Below are 17993 nucleotides of genomic sequence, written 5' to 3'. Positions count from 1 at the left end.
CTGAGCGGTAACATTTGCCACGACACCCTGTGCCTCGCCGTGAACCCGCGCCGCCCGCCCTGCCAACTCATCAATTAATTTTTATTGACGTTTTCTTCCCCAAACAGGCACAATACCAGGGTTTTCCAATTAACACCTCCGCGATCTCTAATTAGTGCAATTAACAGACTGATGGATGCCCGGAGTTTACCCGCGAGGGAGGGAGGGAGGGAAGGGGGCGGGGCAGACCCCAGCGCACACGTGCATGCGCGCAGCTGGACAGCCGGAGGAGGCACTCCTAGCTTTAATCCGAGCAAAGCCGGTGGGGGCGTGACCACAGGTAACCTGTACCCATAGCAATGGTGGCGGTTTGAGATGAAATAAGTACACACGGTTTCCAGCGCTCCGCAAACCCATAACCTAGGCGGAGAGACAGCTGAAAGCCTGAGACTGGAAGTTGGGAAACCCGGCATCTTAGCCCCAGGTCTGTATCACTAACTTGCTGTGTGACTTGGGCCAAGTTCATTCCCCTCTTTTCTCCTCTGTATGACGGGGAAAACTAGACTAGATGCAGCTATCTATTTACAATGTACACCCCTATCAGCTTCCAAGGAAGGTCAGGAAGCAGACTGCAATAAAAGGCGGATGAAGCTTCTTAAAATACAATGTCACTGGGTAGTAGAAAGGGAGAACGAATGGACCAAAACCTTAAGCCAGAGGATCTCAAACTTGAATACATCAGAATTACCTAGGTGGGCTTGTTAGAACACAGATTACTGGGCCACAGGCCCAGAGTTTCTGATTCAGTAGATTGGGACCCAGCCTGAGAATTTTCATTTCTAAAAAGTTTCCACTTAAATGTTGAGGCCGCTCATCCAAGACGACGGGTGTCCCCGATGATGGCCACTGACTTTAGTTTATGAGCTGCCTGGTGGCCAAAATGAGATGATCGTCTCCAAGGCCATTTATTCATTCAATAGGGATTTAGTGCCTGCTTAAGACAGACACTGAGGGCAGCACCTGGCTGGCTCAGTTGGTGGAGCATGTGACTCTTGATCTCAGGGTGGTGAGTTCGAGCCCCACAATGGGTAAAGAGCTTACTTTAAAAAAAATAAATAAAAAGAAGACAAACAGTGAGGATCTATTTTTCAGGAAGGAACTTGGAATTTGGTCCCTGCCCTTTGCAGGTTTAAAAATCTTGAACAAGGGGTAAGGGGTGCCTGGGTGGCTCAGTCGCCCGACTTCAGCTCAGGTCATGATCTCATGGTTCGTGGGTTCGAGCCCCACGTCGGGCTCTGTGCTGACAGCTCAGCGCCTGGAGCCTGCTTCAGATTCTGTGTCTCCCTCTCTCTCTTCCCCTCCCCTGCTCACGCTCTCTCAAAAATAAATAAATGTTAAAAAACAGTTTTTAAAAAATAAAAAATAAAAATCTTGAATAAGCCGGTACAGTAGTGGCCAGCGTAGTGTCCTAGATGCTCCGAGGGCAACTTGTAATAACGGGGGTCCTACTCCCCGCACCCCTTTTTACTAGGTAAATCTAGCATTTGTCTTTTTTTTTTTCCAGAATTTCCCCTTCTTTTGTTTTTTTAATTTTTAAATTTATTTTGAGAGAGAGCATGAGATCATGACCTGAGCCAAAATCGAGTCGGACCCTTAAGCAACTGGGCCACCCAGGGGCCCCAGGCATTTGTCATTTTGAACATTTAGCCACTAGTAGAGTTTTGGCCATGAACGGAGTTCTTCTTCTCTCTCTTCCGGTGGATGGCCTGGGGCGTATTTCACCAGCAATGACCCTCCATCCGTTCACTGGTTCCACATATAGGTAAACGCCTACAGCGTGCCATGCTCTGAGTATGCAGACCTTCTATGCTGGGGCTTATGGTTCCCTTGAGGGGAGGCAGATGATAAATAAGGATGCAAATAAATAGATAGGCTCAAATAAAGTAGGTTCTATCGAATGCTGAGTACAGGGAATAAACAGGGGAATCTAATTTAAACGGGGCGGGGGCGGCGCAAGGAAGGCCTTCTTTTTAAGGAAATGGCATTTATGCTCAGAAATGAGAGATGAGTAGGTGTTGGCCAGGCGAAGTGTACACTGAATGCAGGGGAAACAGCATATGCAAAGGCCCTTATTTTATAAGAGAGGTTGCCAGTTTCAGACTTCTCCAGAGCTACAAGTCCTTGAAATGGACATACTGCTAGATTACATAAAAAGACGTGGGTACCACAGGGAACAGAGCATGAAGACAGCTTATATTTCCTTCTTTCTTTTCCTTTTTTTCTAGCTGTCCTACTATCAGATCTTACTTGTGTCAGGGACATAAAGCAGAGGGTTTTCAGAGCAATAAGCACTGACCTTACAAGTAACTGAAGGATGCTTCCCAATTTGTCATCCAAAGGCCCTGGGATCCCCCTCCCTCATTCAGCTCAGGCCCCCAAGGCCTACTGGCTCAGGCTACCGGAAGAGCTGAGGGTTCGGTCAGGCAGCAGCCACCTTTGGCCTTGGCCCTCCTTTGCTAGCCACTCATTTGCCATCCTACCTGCTGGCCCTTTTCTGGTCTCTTATTATCTTTGTAATGAGAGCACTGAGCAGTGAGGTCACCAGTCTGAGCCTTGGTTTCCTGATTTGGGGCTAATACCAATAAGCCTTCCTTTCAGGGTTGCTGTGATATCAAATAAAATACACTGCAGGAAGAAGGCATTCAGAGAAGGGTAGTTAGTATAATTACGGGGGCCCAGAAGGACCTGCTACAACTCAACTCTGAGTGGGCTATGGATTATGAGCCCATCCCCTTACCACAGCTCCTGGTTCAGCATTTGAGGAAAGTGAGGTAGGGCCCATGGGTGAGAATGTCTCTATAGTTCCAAAATGGGTCCCCAAACCAGAGAAGGATGAGGTGAGTCTCGTCACTACCTGGCTTTCTGACTAAGCCAATTCCCCGCAAGAAGATGGGGACTCTCCTGGGTTCCAGAAAAAGCTTAATCCCTCTCCAAGCCCATGTCCTGCCTGTACGTCGCGACTCTCCCTAAATGACACACTAGCAGCCACCTGCCCCAATGTTAGCGACCATTCAAGACCTCTCAGCACAAAACTTCAGGGCCCGAGGAGCTTCGTGCAGGTGGCAGGGTGAGGACATGCCTCTCTAAAAGGCAGCAAGGAGCCTCTGTGATTTGGAAGGTGAGCCGCCATCCTGGGCTGTTCCAAGTTCTCTGAGTTTCAAATAACTTTATTTCCCAATCGTAAAAGTAACAGACACTTTGGTAGAGAATTTTGAAGAGGGGGGAAAAAAAAAAGTACAAAGAAAAAAAAGTCGTACCCATAATTCTGCCACCCAGGGAGCTGGCCTGTTGGGATCTACCCCTTCTCTTCGTGTTCACCCTCTTTGGCATACAAACATTTAAAAAGTGAAATTGGGGTCATAATCTGTACATGGTTTGAATTTTCCTATTTTTCCACTCACCACTTACTATCATAACCATTTCCACATGACATCAAATATTTTAAGCAACAGTTTTTAGTGGCCACATAGTTGCTCGAATGGGCTGCGTGTTCCAGAACTTAGTTAGCCAATCGCCCAGAGTTGGATATCTAGACCGTTACCAATTTTTTTTTTTTTTTTTTTACTATGACTCTGCAATAAACACCCTTCTGTGAACGGAATACTCTACATTTCTAACTATTTGTTTACGATACATGTTGAGGTAGAACTGCCTCTTTTTAAGGCTGTTATTGCATTTGTTCCCCACTTGATGTCCAAAAACTTGGTACCAATTTTATCCTCCCTTCAGCAATGCACCCATATCCTGGAGGACTTATAAGCCCCTCACCTTTTCAGCATTTTCCCTCCATTTTCCTCAGGTCTGTCTCCAGAAGACTCTCAGATCCTGTATAAAGTTCTCAAAACGCAACACTGTCAAGTCTGGGTGAGTTGACAGGGTACAGCTGGCTGGTGGCCCTCTGAACACAGGGGGGTCTGGGCATATGGAGGGAAGAAAGCACAGCCCTTGCTTTTGGGGGGCTTACCAGTTGGTGGAGGAGAAAGGGAGACATGCAGGCAAACAGGGTGTTAAAACAACAACAACAAAACAAAAACAGTACCTAGGCTCCACCCTGGATCAATTAAATTGGACTCGGGGGTGTGGGACCCAGGCGTGGATAATTTTAAAATCTTTTCCAAGTATTCTAAACTTCAACTGCAGCCAGGGTTGAGAACCTCTGCTCTATACAACACACGACTTTACAAATGTTATGTTAAATTGACACGGGGTGGGGGGGGGGGGGGTGCTGGCTATGGGTGCCTGGAGGGAATGCTCCAGGGAAGCCTACTCTGGGAAGGCTCCTCCAGTGGGAGGTGACTTCTAAGCTGAGTCACAAGGAAGTGAAGACTGAGCACACAATTTGTGACTCTATTTTATTTTAATAACAACCATTCCACTCGCAGAGTCCTTGGAAGCCCTTTCCCACACCCCTGTCATCTCCCTTCTTCATACAATCTGGCATGCGTTTGACAGACGAAGGAACCATTCTTTGAAGATGCCTAGTGACTTGACGAGGTCACCTGGCTGCTAGAAGTCTGAGCCAAACTGAAACCCTACAGCTCTTCTGACTCCCAAACCAGTGCTCTTCTCCTGACTCCCACCTCAGAAGCCGCAAGCCTCGCTTGGGGCAGTCACTCTGCAATCTCCCTGGGATCTGAACCTTTCCTCACCATTGCCACCCACCCACCCCTGCACAGTGGACTTTCTCCCCTGGCTCTGGCTCTAAAATGCTTCCACCAGGCCCTAGCAAGGTGGCCTCCCTCAACACTCCTTTCTACAACCAGACCAAGAGGAAGAATTAACAATGGAAGAAAAAAAAAAAAGGAAGAAAGAAAGAAAAAAGAAAGAGAACCAAAGATCCCACTCCATCTCATTAAGAAAGTAAACATAAGAGCCATCTAAGTGTCTAATTAAGCTTCTAATTAGTCCCTGCTTGTTACTAATGCAAATTAGATTACTCCGCTTAACTACAGCATGTCCACAACACCCTTGTTAATTGCGGCCTTTTGAAATTAAATTACTCCCTAATTAGCATATCAAAGCCATTGATTCGGAGCTGGGAAAGATGAGGGCAAGAGAAGCCGAATGCCAAGTTTGGTTAATCAGAGATGGCTAATTAAATAGTGACGTCTTACGTGGGGGGGCCTGCTGGTTAAGGGGTGGGGGCGACTCATCCAGGGCCTGAGTGGCCATCTGGAGCCTGGTTCTGGTAGTGCCCTTGGCACCAGGGGGCTCCCGTGAGCAAAGGAGGGGCTCTGGCCAGCCTGGGACAGATCACTGGTCTGGCCCTTCCTGGGGCCTTGACTGCTTTAGGCCTAACCTGTCCCTGACAGGCCCTGGGCCCTCTCTCTGTCTCCCCTCACAATATTTAGGTGTGGCATTTACAGGGATCTTGGGTACCAACTCAAGGGGCATCTAAAACACAGCCACATCCGAATACATAAGATTCAGCATCCTTCCTCACCTCTTTCCCTGTTCCAAATGAGTTCCAGAAAGGTGACTTGTGCCTAGTTCTTCTCTAGTCCCCACCTGAGATTCCATTCTTGGAAGAGAGTCTCCCCTCTCCCCAACAAAAAGTAAATAAGTTTGGGGGACAGGGAAGAGGGTGATGATAACTTTCACAGACAGGCTCACCTGGGCAGGGATGGGCTGGTTTTAGCTTCAAACAGACTCCTGGAGACACAAGACCCTATAATTCCCGCCATGGTAGAAAACGGGACAATTGTCCCCCACCATCCGTTTTTAACAGGTGTGTGGGAATTCGATTGGGGTCAGGGTGTCCTTAAAGGTCTTCTCTGAGCTCTAGTAGAGAGCTTGCAGAGTCTCGGAGACCACCCCCCTTCCCCCAGCTCTTCCTCGAAGAATACTGAAGACAGGTGAAATCTCCAAGACAGAACTACTAACCAAAATGCCCTCAGGGGCAAGGCTGGTCACCTAGGAGGGCAGGTGAGAAGTGCAGGGCACTCAATCCCAGTCTGTCTTTACCACACCCAGAAATGCAGGCTGACTGTTGACAGGGTTCCGGTTTCTCAAAAGAGGCTAAAGTGGGGATATTTACGTGAAACGTGCCGTTGTAATAAACTTTGTGTGGGCCAACAAAAAACTCATAGGGGGTAAAGTTAGTCAATTTGTGACCTCGGCCCTTGTGGCCAGCATTCCAGAGAGGCAGGTTCCAGGTAACTATGTGGCCCCGGGCAAGTTACATTTCCACTCTACCCCAGGGTCCCTTGCTCGCCAATTCAGAGTAACGCGTATCACTGCCTAGAGGATCTCTCAGGGGTGTTATGAGGATCAGAACAAGAAAGTATGTGAAATGGCAAGGCCCGGCTCCTCAGTCAGGGTCTGGTGACCACTTAGTTGTACCCTGTACCTGCCACAGCCCCCTCCCAGATCGGGATGTCTTCTAGAACCTTCCTCTTTCATCTTCCATTTACCTTCTTGTTCCTTCAGATGCCTGCCTCAGCTCTTGGGCAGCCAGGAGGTAGCACACATCTGTGCCCTCGCCCCCTACAGTGATCGGCTCTAGCAGGGGCAATGGCTCCTAACTGCCTCTTCTAAAAAAAGATGAATGAACAAAATCCTGATGGCTGACATGTCCCTAGCCTGGTCCTCCAGTGTCCCCTCCCCCATCTAGGGTGTGGGTGTCTAGTGGGAGAAGCTCCTTGGAGTCTGTCCCCAGTTCTCCCTCCCCCAGTCCTCCTCTCCAAGTTTCTCACCAGCAGCCCCTGGAGTGCACAGGGTCAGGGTCAGGGTCAGGGCCAAATTCCCAAAGGGTGAGGTTTTGTTGATTTAAGGAGGGGTGGAACAGGGCCCAGGAGAGAGGACCTATCCCCTCCCCAGCTCAGAAAGGGTGAAGCCCAGGGAGTGTCCAGTCCATGGGTACCATCCAAGCCAAACTGGGCAAAAGGGTTCCCAGTGGTGGTTTTAGAAAATAAGTGGAATAAAAGCAAGGCAGAAACAGAGAAATGGGGGGGGGGGGGGGGGAGAGGCTGTCCTGATGTGAGGGGGAGGGCAGAACGGCGGCATACAAGGGCCAAGCTGCAGCCTGCCTTGCTGAGCTCTCTCTCCCAACGAGATTCAATTAATTGGTAACAAGAGGCATCAAATTAATTTCTGGAGGATGTGAGATTCTGATGAAGGGAAATCTCGTCGATGGAGATCGGGCAGGAGGGGGGGCGGGCAGCACCCCCTTTTAATCAGGCTCCGCTGCCTAATTGGGAAGGAGGAGACCTGACTGGGCCTCGGGTCGCCTGCCCCATGTTCCACAGCGCCCCTTTTGGGAAAGAGTGGCACAGGCAGTAGGCTCCGGGCGCGGGAACAAAGGGGGAGTGCACTGAGACCTTCCAGTCTCTTCTCTGCCCCATGCCCAACCCGCAGTTTCGGCCTGCAGAGGCCCGGGAGAGGAGCCCACGGGTGATCCCTCGTCCTCTGTGCAGTTAGGAAAGCCGAGGCCCAGAGAGAAGTTGGCCATGCCTAAGGTCTTAGAGGGAATTAGGAAGCTGGTAGCAGTGTGACGACTGGTGAATCCAGACCTTGTTTACCACCCAGACCTGTGAAGTCATCACCAAGAGAGTAGAGTGCAGCACGCAGGCACAGGCCGCCCTCCCAGTGGCTAAAAGACAAGCAGCCCCCCTTCCAAGGTTCCCTAGACCCCCAGGCCCTGGGCGGAGTGGGCCCCGTGCCCCAGGCTCTTTCTCCGTGCTGCATCCCGGAGCTCAGGTCTAAGAGATTAAGGAGCTTCCTGCAACTTGCACTGATGCGCTCGCAGAAGCTCAGGAAAAGGCTGGGGAGGCAAGCAACCCAAAGCAAGCGTGCTGAGCTGGGGAGGGGAGACCAGTAGCCCTGGCTCTCAGGGGTTGTGGGGGGTGGGGCGGATGTCCCGGAGGCTTCCTAAAGGAGGGATTCTCCCAAGAGGACCAACTCTACATCCTTAATAAGACCCGACCTTCCCAAGCGCCTCCTGCTCCGATCCAGTGGTGTGGAAGCCTTGAGAAGATAGGGAGCTTCTCCAGCGCTCCGGCTTTGCTCCCTAAGTGCTTACAGCTGCAGCCACTCCCTGGGTATCCCACAAATCCTGCCATTCAATCTCTCCCCCAAATCTCTCCCCAGATTTGCGCACGCCCTTCCTTGCAGGGTGCGGATGCACATCTGCCCAGGGCACTTTTGAAGGAAAGGAGGAAGTACACTACTACCCTTTTTTTGGACCACTTTCTTTCAGCCTCGGTCTCCCGGAAGGGTGGGCTCCAGAGCTGGGGGACCCAATCGGAGGGAGCTGACTGGGTTGAGGAAATAAGAATGGGAGCCCCCCTCTCCCACCCACCCCCACTCCAGTTCCCCTTCACACAGTGCAGCCCTCCTGAGGGCTCTCCCAGGCCAAGGCAGGCATCCGGCCGCCCCTGGGGGGCATCAGGACCAGAGCACAACAGTCCCTATCTGCAAGATCAGCCCTGGGGCACCTGCTCCATTTCTGATTTTCCAAGTTGCCACGGACCGAGTCACCTCTTCCCCTCGACCCTCTTGCTTGCCACTGCACACAGTAAGTGCTCCACAATGTTTGTGGAGTGGAGACCAGGACTCCCTGAGTCACCTGCCTTCTAGTCACCATCATTTGTCCCTCCTTTGCTGTCAGTGAGAATTCTAGGTAACTTCCACCTACCTTGAACAAATGCCAGAGGGTCGCTATTCTACCCAGTCCACTCTTACTGTCTGAGGAAAACCCACCGTCTCGCCCCCATTTGCCCGGCAGCCCAGGTCAGGTGCCATCGGAATCAGTTCTGAGTGGGAGAGAAAACATTATTTACCTGTGTCCAGTACCACCAGTGAGCCCAATGGCCCTCAGGTCCCAGCTCTAGAGGCTCCAGCTGGGCAGAGGATGGGCACAGGATGACCGGTGAGGTCAGCAGAGCTACTGAGATTCTGGGCCCAGGCTGCATGGTTCTGGTCAGGGTGGGGAGAAGGTGCTGGGAGGCCCTGGACTGAGGGACAGCCTGGCAAAGGCCCGGAAAGGAGGAGATTTGGGACAAGGATCGAGGGAAGCAAGGCCTCCACGAGACCCAGGCCTGGATGGCCCCCTCAAGGCACAGGACGCTTGGTCTCACAGCCCGACATCCCGTGGCCCTGTCTACATGTGCACTTTCTGTGCTGGGAGCTCTAGATTTCTAGCTCAGGCAGGCATGCCCCGAGCTCAGACTCCTGAGGGACCTGCCCAGACCACTGCATCGGCAGCCACAAGGTTTGGAGTCACAGGGTTCCTTCCTGCTGTGATCCTGGCAAGGTGGGACTGGCAATGGGTAAAGAAGGTATGCGTTCCCATGGACAATCCAGTAAGGCAGTGCAAAAAGCCAGAAGCTTTAAGTTGAAGTTTCTTTTTGCTTCTTTGAGATGATCCATCCATAGTAGGTCCCAAATTGATCTCAGATGGGTGGCCAAACTTCCAGGAGACTGTGTAGGCTAGGGTTCCAAGCCCCAGAAGTCTCCCTTTTTGGAGAGAGATGGTGCCAGCCATTTTTTGCTCCTCTACACCCCGGGGGAATTCTCCCTCCCGTTTCTTATTTGTCTCTATGAGCACCTTAAAAGGGCATGGTGGGGGGTGGGGGGTAATGTATGACTGGACTGTTCCAGGGTTGTGTGTGGGTGGGAAATGCCAGATTCTGAACCTAGACCCTCCCCGCTTAAAGGGAAGGCAGGGGAAGAGAACATAGCCTTGTCACCGGAGGGGAGAGGGGCGGCCCAGGCCTGAGTTTGTAAAGGAGTGAGGGGGGAGTTGACAGGCCCTCCGCATCCCCTCCTTTCTCCCTTCCCCACGGCAGAGCCCCAAGCCGTACTGGCTGCACCAGGAGTTGGGAGCCCCATATTTTATTTGCTGTGGAACATCAGACAAGTTGCTTCTTCTCTCTGGGCTTCATTTTCCCAGCCCATGAGATGGAGGTTAAAACTCAAGCATTTCCAACATGCTGTCCACTGTGCAGGCTGGCGGTGCTGGGAATCTAATGATAAAAGTCACCGTTGGTCAGCGCAACCATGTGCCAGGCACCGTGGTACAGATTTTACATACACTCTCCCGTTCGACTCCCAAAAGGATCCTCTAAGGTGGATATTATTGACCCACTTTACACATAAGCAAACTGAGGTTCCAAGAGCTTAATTGAGTTCCCCAGAGTCCCGTCGCTGCTGGCCAGTTCCAAAGCCTTTTCCACTCTGACCCATGGTCTGCCCTGGGCAGGCCCTGAGTTCCTTGCCCTGGGATCCAGAGTTCTGGAACCAAGTCCAAGGAAACCATTTCAGCCAATGGAATCCTGTCAAAAGTGGCATCTGCCTGGCCTTGGTCTAGGGAAGCTGGGAGAGTTCTAAGATCATGAAGGGACATGGCGTGGAGCTCCTTGGGTAGAAGAAATTAGTATTTTGCACAGTTTAGGCTAGTAGGAAAGTAAAGACGCTGTGCTCAGGATAGGCGTGGAGGGGCCTGGATTTCAGCTGGAGAGACAAGCAAACCACCAAGGCGGTGGGGTGGTGTAGTGAAGGGTTAGGATGTGGGAAAGGCGGGTGCAGCCATTGCCAGACCCGGCCGGCGGAGCAGGGAAGTCTTCTTGAGGAAATGACCCCTCCTTCCCCTCACGTCTCACACCTCTCCTCTGAAACAGACACCCTGCTCCCACTCTCCTCTCCCTGATGTGATACCTTACCTGTCTCTCCTACCCTGACAATATGAGGATCAGAGAGCAGACCCCAGCCTTCACGGCTTCGGCACTCTAGTGCCCAGCCTGGGACCTGCCGGACAGAGTAGGGGGGCTCAGCAAACACTTAGGGTATTACTGCATCGAAGAAAGCCCCCCACCCCCACGTCCTCCGGCTTTCTTCCCCCTAAGGAAGAGGTGTGTTTGGAGTAGGGGCCCAGCAGGATATGCACATTCCTGGCAAGAAGGGACCTACCTGCCGGCAGCCAGAAAGGAAGTTTCTGGCCAAAGGCGGAGGAAAGGGGGCGGGGGTGTTGGTGTGTAGGTGTGAGAAGGGCACCCCCACAAAGGGACAGGGGCTGTCACAAGTTGAGCCCAACCTGCCCCTACCCCTGGCATACCCCAGCACTGGTGTCAGACCTTTCTCTCCCCAGGACTCAGTGGTTCCCCAATTCTATAAGTCCTGGGAAACCTGCCCAGGATTGGAAGAAGGATAGAAAACCCCACCCAGAGACCCAACGGCTTAGTGCCAAAGGAGAAGGTTCCTGTGGTCTCCCCTAACTTAGTGCTAAGGCTGGGACCAGGGTAAGGTAGTGGCCGGAGGGTCTGGGAGGAGATTCAGATCCTATTGGGGTCCTGAGTATGTCTGGGGGACAGGGCACCCACAGCATCGCTTCCTCCCCATGCTACCTTGCCCCGTTGACAAGAGTGGCTAACACCCCATAGGGAATCCGCCCCCCACCCACCCACCGCCAGGGCACATCCCTGCTTTTGAGAGGCTCAGATCTAAGGTAGCCAGAGCAAGCAAGCTGTCCAGGAGCCTACAACAGTCTCGGGACCCTCCCTCCAGCCTGCCAGGTGACAAAGAGCCCCAGAACCCCCAGCAAGACAAAGTTTCTTAAGTTTAAAACAAAACAAAGCCAGCCTGCAGACTTCCCCCATCCCCAAAGCAATTTTCTGCGGGGGTAGCATGCGAGGCTTGTCTGGGATAGGGGCTGTCTGAAGCCAGTGTCTCTCTCTGGGGGGCATTGGAGACACTGCCATCCCTGCCTTCCGGCTCCTGCGACCACCCGCTAGCTTACCAGGAGACTCAGGGGCTTGAAATTCTCAGCATGGAAGCGTTCAGTCCCAGTTCTCTGCTGAAAGTGAGTTTTTGGGTTCAAGCCTGGGTTACCCACTCCGTTTGCCCGGCGGGACTGGTCAAACCCTCTAGCCAGCTACACGCCATATAGACGGCCGGCTGCCCCTTCTTCCTGCGTGGGAGATGGCGCACCCTGGCCAGTCTCTGGCTCCAACCCCAAGCTGCCCCTCAAGCTTCACTCCTGGGGCCTTAATCCCAGACCCAACACAGCTCACCCTGGGACAATCCAGGTAGTGCTTTAAACCGGGGGGGATAAAGATGTTGAATGAAGTTCAAGTAAAAACCCGCATTGGCCAAAACGCTCCTGGGCTTTCTCAGGAACCCCCCCCCCCCACACTGCGTGACAGCTTCATACTCCGGTTTGCTCTTTCAGGTCCCCACCTGAACCCCTGCTCCAGCCTCCGCGGCCAATCCGCAGGGAGACCCGGTGCTAGGGTGCGAGGCACGCGGTGATCTCCAGACGCCTTAAACCCCAGGCGCCCAGTGAGGGAGGAAATCCACCAGGCGGGGGTTGGCAAGAGAAGCGGGGGTGCAAAAGGGATGAGCCGGTCGCTCTGCAGGCTCAGGGGGGCCGCCTGCCCATATCATCTTCCCCCAACCTAGATAGTCTGGGTGAGACGCGGACGTGTTCACGAGGTGTCCCAATTGTAGAGAAGGAATCCGCAGCTGTTAGGGCCTCTGTCTCAGAATCCGCGTCCCGCGAAATCACACCGTTCTTTGCCGGGGAGGCCGGGACCCCGGGTCGCTCAGGGAGCCCCGCATTCTAGCGCCACAGGCTTTGCCCGGGCTCAGCTCCAAGTTAGTCTGGCGTTGATGGGGAGCGCGAGGCCAGAGCGCCACGGGGTGACCGCCGGTCAAAGAGAGGCTTCCTTGGAGGGGGGGGGGGGTCGTCCCGCTTGGGCTTGGTCACTTGGGAACCCTCTTCCCTGGAAAGAACCCTGCTGCCATCCTCCCTTTCTCCCCACCATGGTGAGGTGGAGGGGGGGTGGGGGTGGTTCTCCCTAAATGCGGTGAATAAAGGTTATCTGCCGGGTCCGTCCCCCGCCCTCCAGCACAGGCGCACAAAATCACGGGGGCCGTTTCCAGACGTTCTCAAGTCCCCAAGAAGTTTTCCGCTCAATCTCCGAGCTGACCGAGCGATGGAGGAAAGGGGTTGACTGGCCCCGGAGCCTCCAAGGTGCGACCCCAAGAAAAACAAGTCTGCCTCTCACTCGAGGCGACGCGGCGGGTGCCACCGAGGTCCCCCCCCCCCCATCTGCCTCCGGCGCGTCTCGGGGAGTGCTGGACAGACTGGGGTTGGGGGAGCTGGCGCTACCACTTCCCTCCCCAGCTCTGGAAAGTCCGGGCCGGGAAGTACTCTTTGTTTGACTCGGGCGGGGGACCGGGGGGGGGGGGTCGCGCCCCCTTACACCCCACTCCCAGCGGCCAGGCCGGGAGGGGGCGGGGCCCAGATTCTGGGGGGGAAGGGCGGGCCTCAGTAGCCTTTCCAGCCAGCACCCCCGCCCCAGCCGACCTCCGGCTGCCCCCACCTCCCGCCGCCGCGCAGCAGCCCCCACCTGTTCCCAAGGCGGCTCTGGGCCGCGGGGGCCCGGGCCGGGGGCGGGGTGTGGTGGCGGCGCGGGGTCAGGGCGCCGCAGCCGGCCCCGGCTGGAACAAAGTGCGCCGGCCTGGGCCCGGCTCCTCCCGGCGCCCGGCGCGTCTCCGGCGGGCAGTTTGCAAACACAAAGTGAGCCAGTGAGCGGGGAGAGAGTGCGCGAGCTAGGGAGTTGGTCTGGTCGCCGGCCCAGCCCCCACCCGCGTCCCCGGGCTCGGCCCGCCACCTACCTGTCCGGCCCGGCCGCTCCGTGCGGGCTCCGGCCCGTCAGCCCGCGCGGGGCATGGGGCTCGCTCGGGTCGCAGCCCGGGCCCGCCGCCGCCCGCTGGGGCTGCCCCTCCGCGCCGCCCGGCGCCGCGCAGCTCCCGGGCGTCCTCCCTCCGCGCCGCGCCGCGCCGGCCGCCGCGCGCCTTAGCCCCGCCGGGGCATCGCACTTTGTGGGCAGCTCGGCTCGCTCCGGCGGTGCTCCTCCTTCCCGGTCCTCCCGCGACGCTCGTTCGCTCGCTCCGGCTCCGGGGCTCCGGGACCCCGGCGTCCCCGCCCCCGGCCCAGCCCTGGTTCCGGCCCGGGCTCCTCCCCGCCGCGCCGCCGCCGCCTGCGCCGCGCCCTCCTCGCGGGCTGGGGGCTCCGTCCCGGGCGCCGGCCGCGCTGTCCGGTCCGCAGGGGCGGCCGGCTCTGGACTCCGAGGGGCTGCGACTGAGCCCGGGCTGCGAGTGGCTGCGAGCGGGCGGCGCGCGGGCGGGGCGGGAGGGGGCGGGGGACGCGGGGTGGAGGGGGAAGGAGGGAGCGCGCGGAGAGCCGAGGAGGAGGGAGCGAGCGAGCGGCGGAGGGAGGGGAGACCAACTTCTAGCGCTACCATAATTCGCCTAAAGCAGGTGCAGCCACTTTCACCCGGCCAGGCCGCCGCGGCGGGCGAGAGAACACCACGTGGAGCGAACTTTAGGGGAAAGAAAGTGGGGACTTGGGGAGAAGACACGGGACTGCGGACCTGAGAAAGCCGGGAGGTGGAGAGACCCCAGGGATCCTCTCTGCCCTCGCGAATCCTGTGGCGCGCTTGGCAAACCCCAGCTTTTCCCTGGAGTCTGGAGGTACGGCCGAGCCCTGCTCCCACACGGTTCATTGGTTCCCAGCGGGCTGCGCTCGGCGCGGGGAGTGGCCGGGGGCTCGGAGCCCGGGGCCGGTGTCGGCCCGGGTTCTTCCTGGCCTCCCCCCTGCTCGCCACTGCGTGGGGGCTGGAGGTGAGCTTTCTGACCCGGGGGTGGGGGAGGCGGGGAGGCTCCTTCTGGGCTTTGTGAACGCTCACCCCCGGCCAGCGCTGACTCCCTTTCCGGAAGGGGAATTTCCCAGAAAGTGCTCTGCGAACCGGTGAAGAAGGGGCCCAAAGCCGGATACACGCGGGAGAAGCGAGGTGCAAAGTCGAGGCAGTTATCCGGGCAAATTAGATTACAAACAAAGCTCAGCGCAGAGCCTTTGCCTGGGGGGCTGGAAGGGTGGGGTGGGGAGCTGGAGAGAGAGTGGTGGAGGCAGTGGCGTGTGTTGGGTTTCGGTGGGGGCAGGGATGGGGTGGGGGGAGTCCAGATGGGGAAAGGCCCAAATTCCAACGCAGAAGGGTTTGCTGGTAGCAGCCGCTCTGCTCAGAGACCCGTGGAAATCTGAATAAATCTTCCACCCCCCAAACATCTCCTGTCTGTCTCCGTGTTGCGCGTGGGGAGAGGTGAAGGACGCCCCCAGAGATCTTCAAGGAGTGCCCGTGAGCAAGGGAGGGAGGGCCCTGCTGCGGGAGGAGGGCAGGAAGACGGTGGTTCTTGAAGGCTCTCCTGGTCCAAATCACAGGAGGCAGGTGGAGATAGGGCAGGCACATTGAGGCCCCTGTGGAATGTGAGCTGGGGGTCCTCAGGGTGAGTCAGTCCTGTGACCTGGGGAGAGAAGGATTTCTCGGAGGAGAAAGTCTTTCCAATGGGGCTTGGAAGAAAAGGATGTCAGGAGAGGAGGCTCCCTTTTGGGTTGTTCGTCAATTATTCCATCCCTCTTCTGTTGGGTACAAATAGTCAGAAGTAGTTGTAAGTTAGTGGTGCCTGTCTAGGTCCAGAATCCTATGTATTTGCCTTGCTGTGTGGGCGTGATGGGCATATTTAGGTCCAGCTGGAACCATCCGGGTATCTAGGTGTGAGATTGTTGGAAGGAGTGTTCTAAGGGTCATTCATGTGGGCGCCACAGTGTCCTTCCCAGCGCAGCCATGGCAGTAGCAATAACCACAGCAAATGTTCGAGTCCTGCCACAGGCCAGGCAGAAGACACGCGTCATCTTCTCAATAACCTGATGAGGTGGATCGTGCCGTCATGCCCAATTTACAGAGGAGAAAGCTGAGGCACGGAAAGATGAAGTCATCTGCCCAGGCTTACAGAGCTGGTAAGTGGTGAAGCAGGATTCCAACCAGAGCCGCTTCCGTGAGGACAGGGAGGAACCTCACGGAGGCTTCTAGAGCAGTGCTGCTGGGGTCTTACCGGAGGAGGAGTGCGGTTGCGGAGGAAGGAAGCTCTTGATAACGTGATCCAATTTATCTTCCATGGGGAGTCAGCTCTGGTGGGAGTCAGGATGGGTGGACAGGTCTGGGCCAGGCCTGGGGTTGGCAGGCCCTCGTGTAAGCCCAGCTGGACAGTGGCCGTGCCCCTCGGGCCTCCTTCCCATCATTTTTGCAGAGGCTTGGGGTGGGGTGACATCTCAGGACTTTCAGTGGAAAAGAAGGGATTTTTGCAGAGGGGAGGTGGGGTGGGCTTCTCCACCTCTTTACTGGCTCTCAGCCCCAACAAGTCCTTTTCACATGGCTTTCTTGCAGCAGCCCTCCGTACCTCCCACACGGGCTCCCTTGCCCCAGTAGAGTTCCCTGGGTTGTTTTGGCTTTCATTTCAGGTTACCGGTCATCTCCAGGCCAACTCAGTTTCCAGCACCCTGTGAGTCACATTAGGGACACGAGAGAGGCAAAGATCCTGTCTTATCCTTCCCTAAAGGGCATTTTGGTGAGGAAGGCGAGGCCTCACCAGAAAAAGGTACAGAATTAACACTGTGAAATCAAAGCAGCCAGTTCAAAGCTTTTCCTTCTGGTCCAAGAGCTCTGAGAAAAGGTTCAAAAGAGTAGCCCTTGGGGGCGCCTGGGTGGCTCAGTCGGTTAAGCAGCTGACCTCGGCTCAGGTCATGATCTCACGGTTCGGTTCGTGGGTTCAAGCCCTGCGTCGGGCTCTGTGCTCACAGCTCAGAGCCTGGAGCTGGCTTCAGATTGGGCTGGTGTGAGGCGGCCTTGGGTTGAACTTCAGCCTCTGTCTTTGCCAGCAGTGTAACCCGGGCAAGTTACGTGATGTCTGCGCCTTAGTTTCCTCGTCCACAACACTGAGAGAGTGGCTCCTTAGATGGTTGGCAGGAAAGGGCACGGGCAAATCATCCGGCTTTCCACAAATGCTCCCTTTCCCTTTTGTGAATCCCAGTTTCCTCACCTACAAATGCAGAATTCCGACCTCACAAAAATGCACATCATGCATACAACAGTGTTGATCCTTACTAGCTGCTGGCTGCATGCCAGCCACTTGACTCACATGCTTTTGAGCTCTATCAACCCAGACATGGTGGCTCTTCTCATTTTATAAGTGAGGGACTTGAGGTTCAGAGAGGTCAAGCAACTTGCCCCACGCCACACAGCTGGGAGGTATTGCAGCAGGGGTGGGCTCCCAGATCTTCCTGCTCCCAAGCAGAAGCTCCTCCCCCGGGGTCCACTGCCTCCCTGTTGTGGGGATGAAGTGGGCTAGTGGGTGAGCTCATTCCTCATACCAGCCTGACGCTCCTGCGTGGTGGTGGGTGTGTGTCCAAAAATAGTATTCTCGTTAATCCCACAGTCCCAACACATCTAGGCCCAGATACTTTATGTTTCCGTTCATCTGACCGACTGGGTCTTAACTTTTTTTCCCTCAGCCTTATTGCGGAATTAAACTTTCCAGCCTAACACGGCAACTCCAGTCCTAAAATGCAGACATGTTCACCAGAAGACGTACACAAGGATGTGCCCAGCAGCACTGCCATAAGTAGACGTATCAGGGTGTTCTCCTACACGGGCGAGTACTTGGCAAGGAGAATGAATAAGCCGTCGCCACGCACAGCACCGTGGAGGAATCTCACGCACAGAATGTTGTGCATAAGAACAAGACAAGCCGTAAGAGAAAGCAGCCAGTGTGATTCCATTTATCTGAAATTCAAAAACTGGTCGGATTGATAACATTAGAACTCAGGAGAGAGGGGACATGACTGGGAGAGGGTACAAAGGGGTTCCGGGGTGTGGGGGGGGATCTGGGCATGGGCATGTTCTGAGTTTGTTTTTTTTTTTAATGTTTATTTATTTAGAGGGAGAGAGAGAGAGAGAGAACGCGAGTGGGGAGGGGCAGAGAGAGAGGGAGACGCAGAATCCGAAGCAGGCTCCAGGCACTGAGCTGTCAGCACAGAGCCCATCGCGGGGCTCAAACCCACACACTGTGAGATCATGACCTGAGCTGAGAATCGGAGGCTCCACTGACCGAGCCACCCA

The 17993-nt window shown here is 55.3% G+C and overlaps 1 protein-coding gene and 2 long non-coding RNA genes across 13 annotated transcripts in view; 2 read left to right on the top strand and 1 right to left on the bottom strand.

Moving 5' to 3' along the window:
- FOXP4 (forkhead box P4) overlaps positions 1-13793 on the bottom strand; it is a 51141-nt gene extending 37348 nt beyond the window's left edge. For all 10 annotated transcript variants that reach the window (XM_023253953.2, XM_045057524.1, XM_006931702.4 and 7 more), the window contains exon 1: positions 13657-13793. The gene's annotated coding sequence lies outside the window, so the exon portion shown is untranslated. The remainder of the gene's footprint in view (positions 1-13656) is intronic.
- Positions 233-6697, top strand: LOC123385365. Its single transcript, XR_006597766.1, has 3 exons — positions 233-463; positions 3839-3903; positions 4422-6697. It is a non-coding gene; the product is annotated as an uncharacterized LOC123385365 (long non-coding RNA).
- Positions 13794-14206: 413 nt separating the features above from the next.
- Positions 14207-17731, top strand: LOC102902397. 2 transcript variants are annotated; one of them, XR_002157068.3, is made up of 4 exons: positions 14207-14514; positions 15644-15835; positions 16337-16473; positions 17387-17731. It is a non-coding gene; the product is annotated as an uncharacterized LOC102902397 (long non-coding RNA). The 2 variants fall into 2 exon arrangements; XR_006597765.1 differs by lacking the exon at positions 14207-14514 and having other exon boundaries at positions 14978-15835.
- Positions 17732-17993: the final 262 nt, after the last annotated feature.

The sequence above is a fragment of the Felis catus genome, chromosome B2 (genome assembly GCF_018350175.1).
Source record: "Felis catus isolate Fca126 chromosome B2, F.catus_Fca126_mat1.0, whole genome shotgun sequence".
Classification (NCBI taxonomy): Eukaryota; Metazoa; Chordata; class Mammalia; order Carnivora; family Felidae; genus Felis; species Felis catus.
Note: the sequence above shows the minus strand (reverse complement) of the source record. Positions and strands in the feature narration are given on the sequence as shown.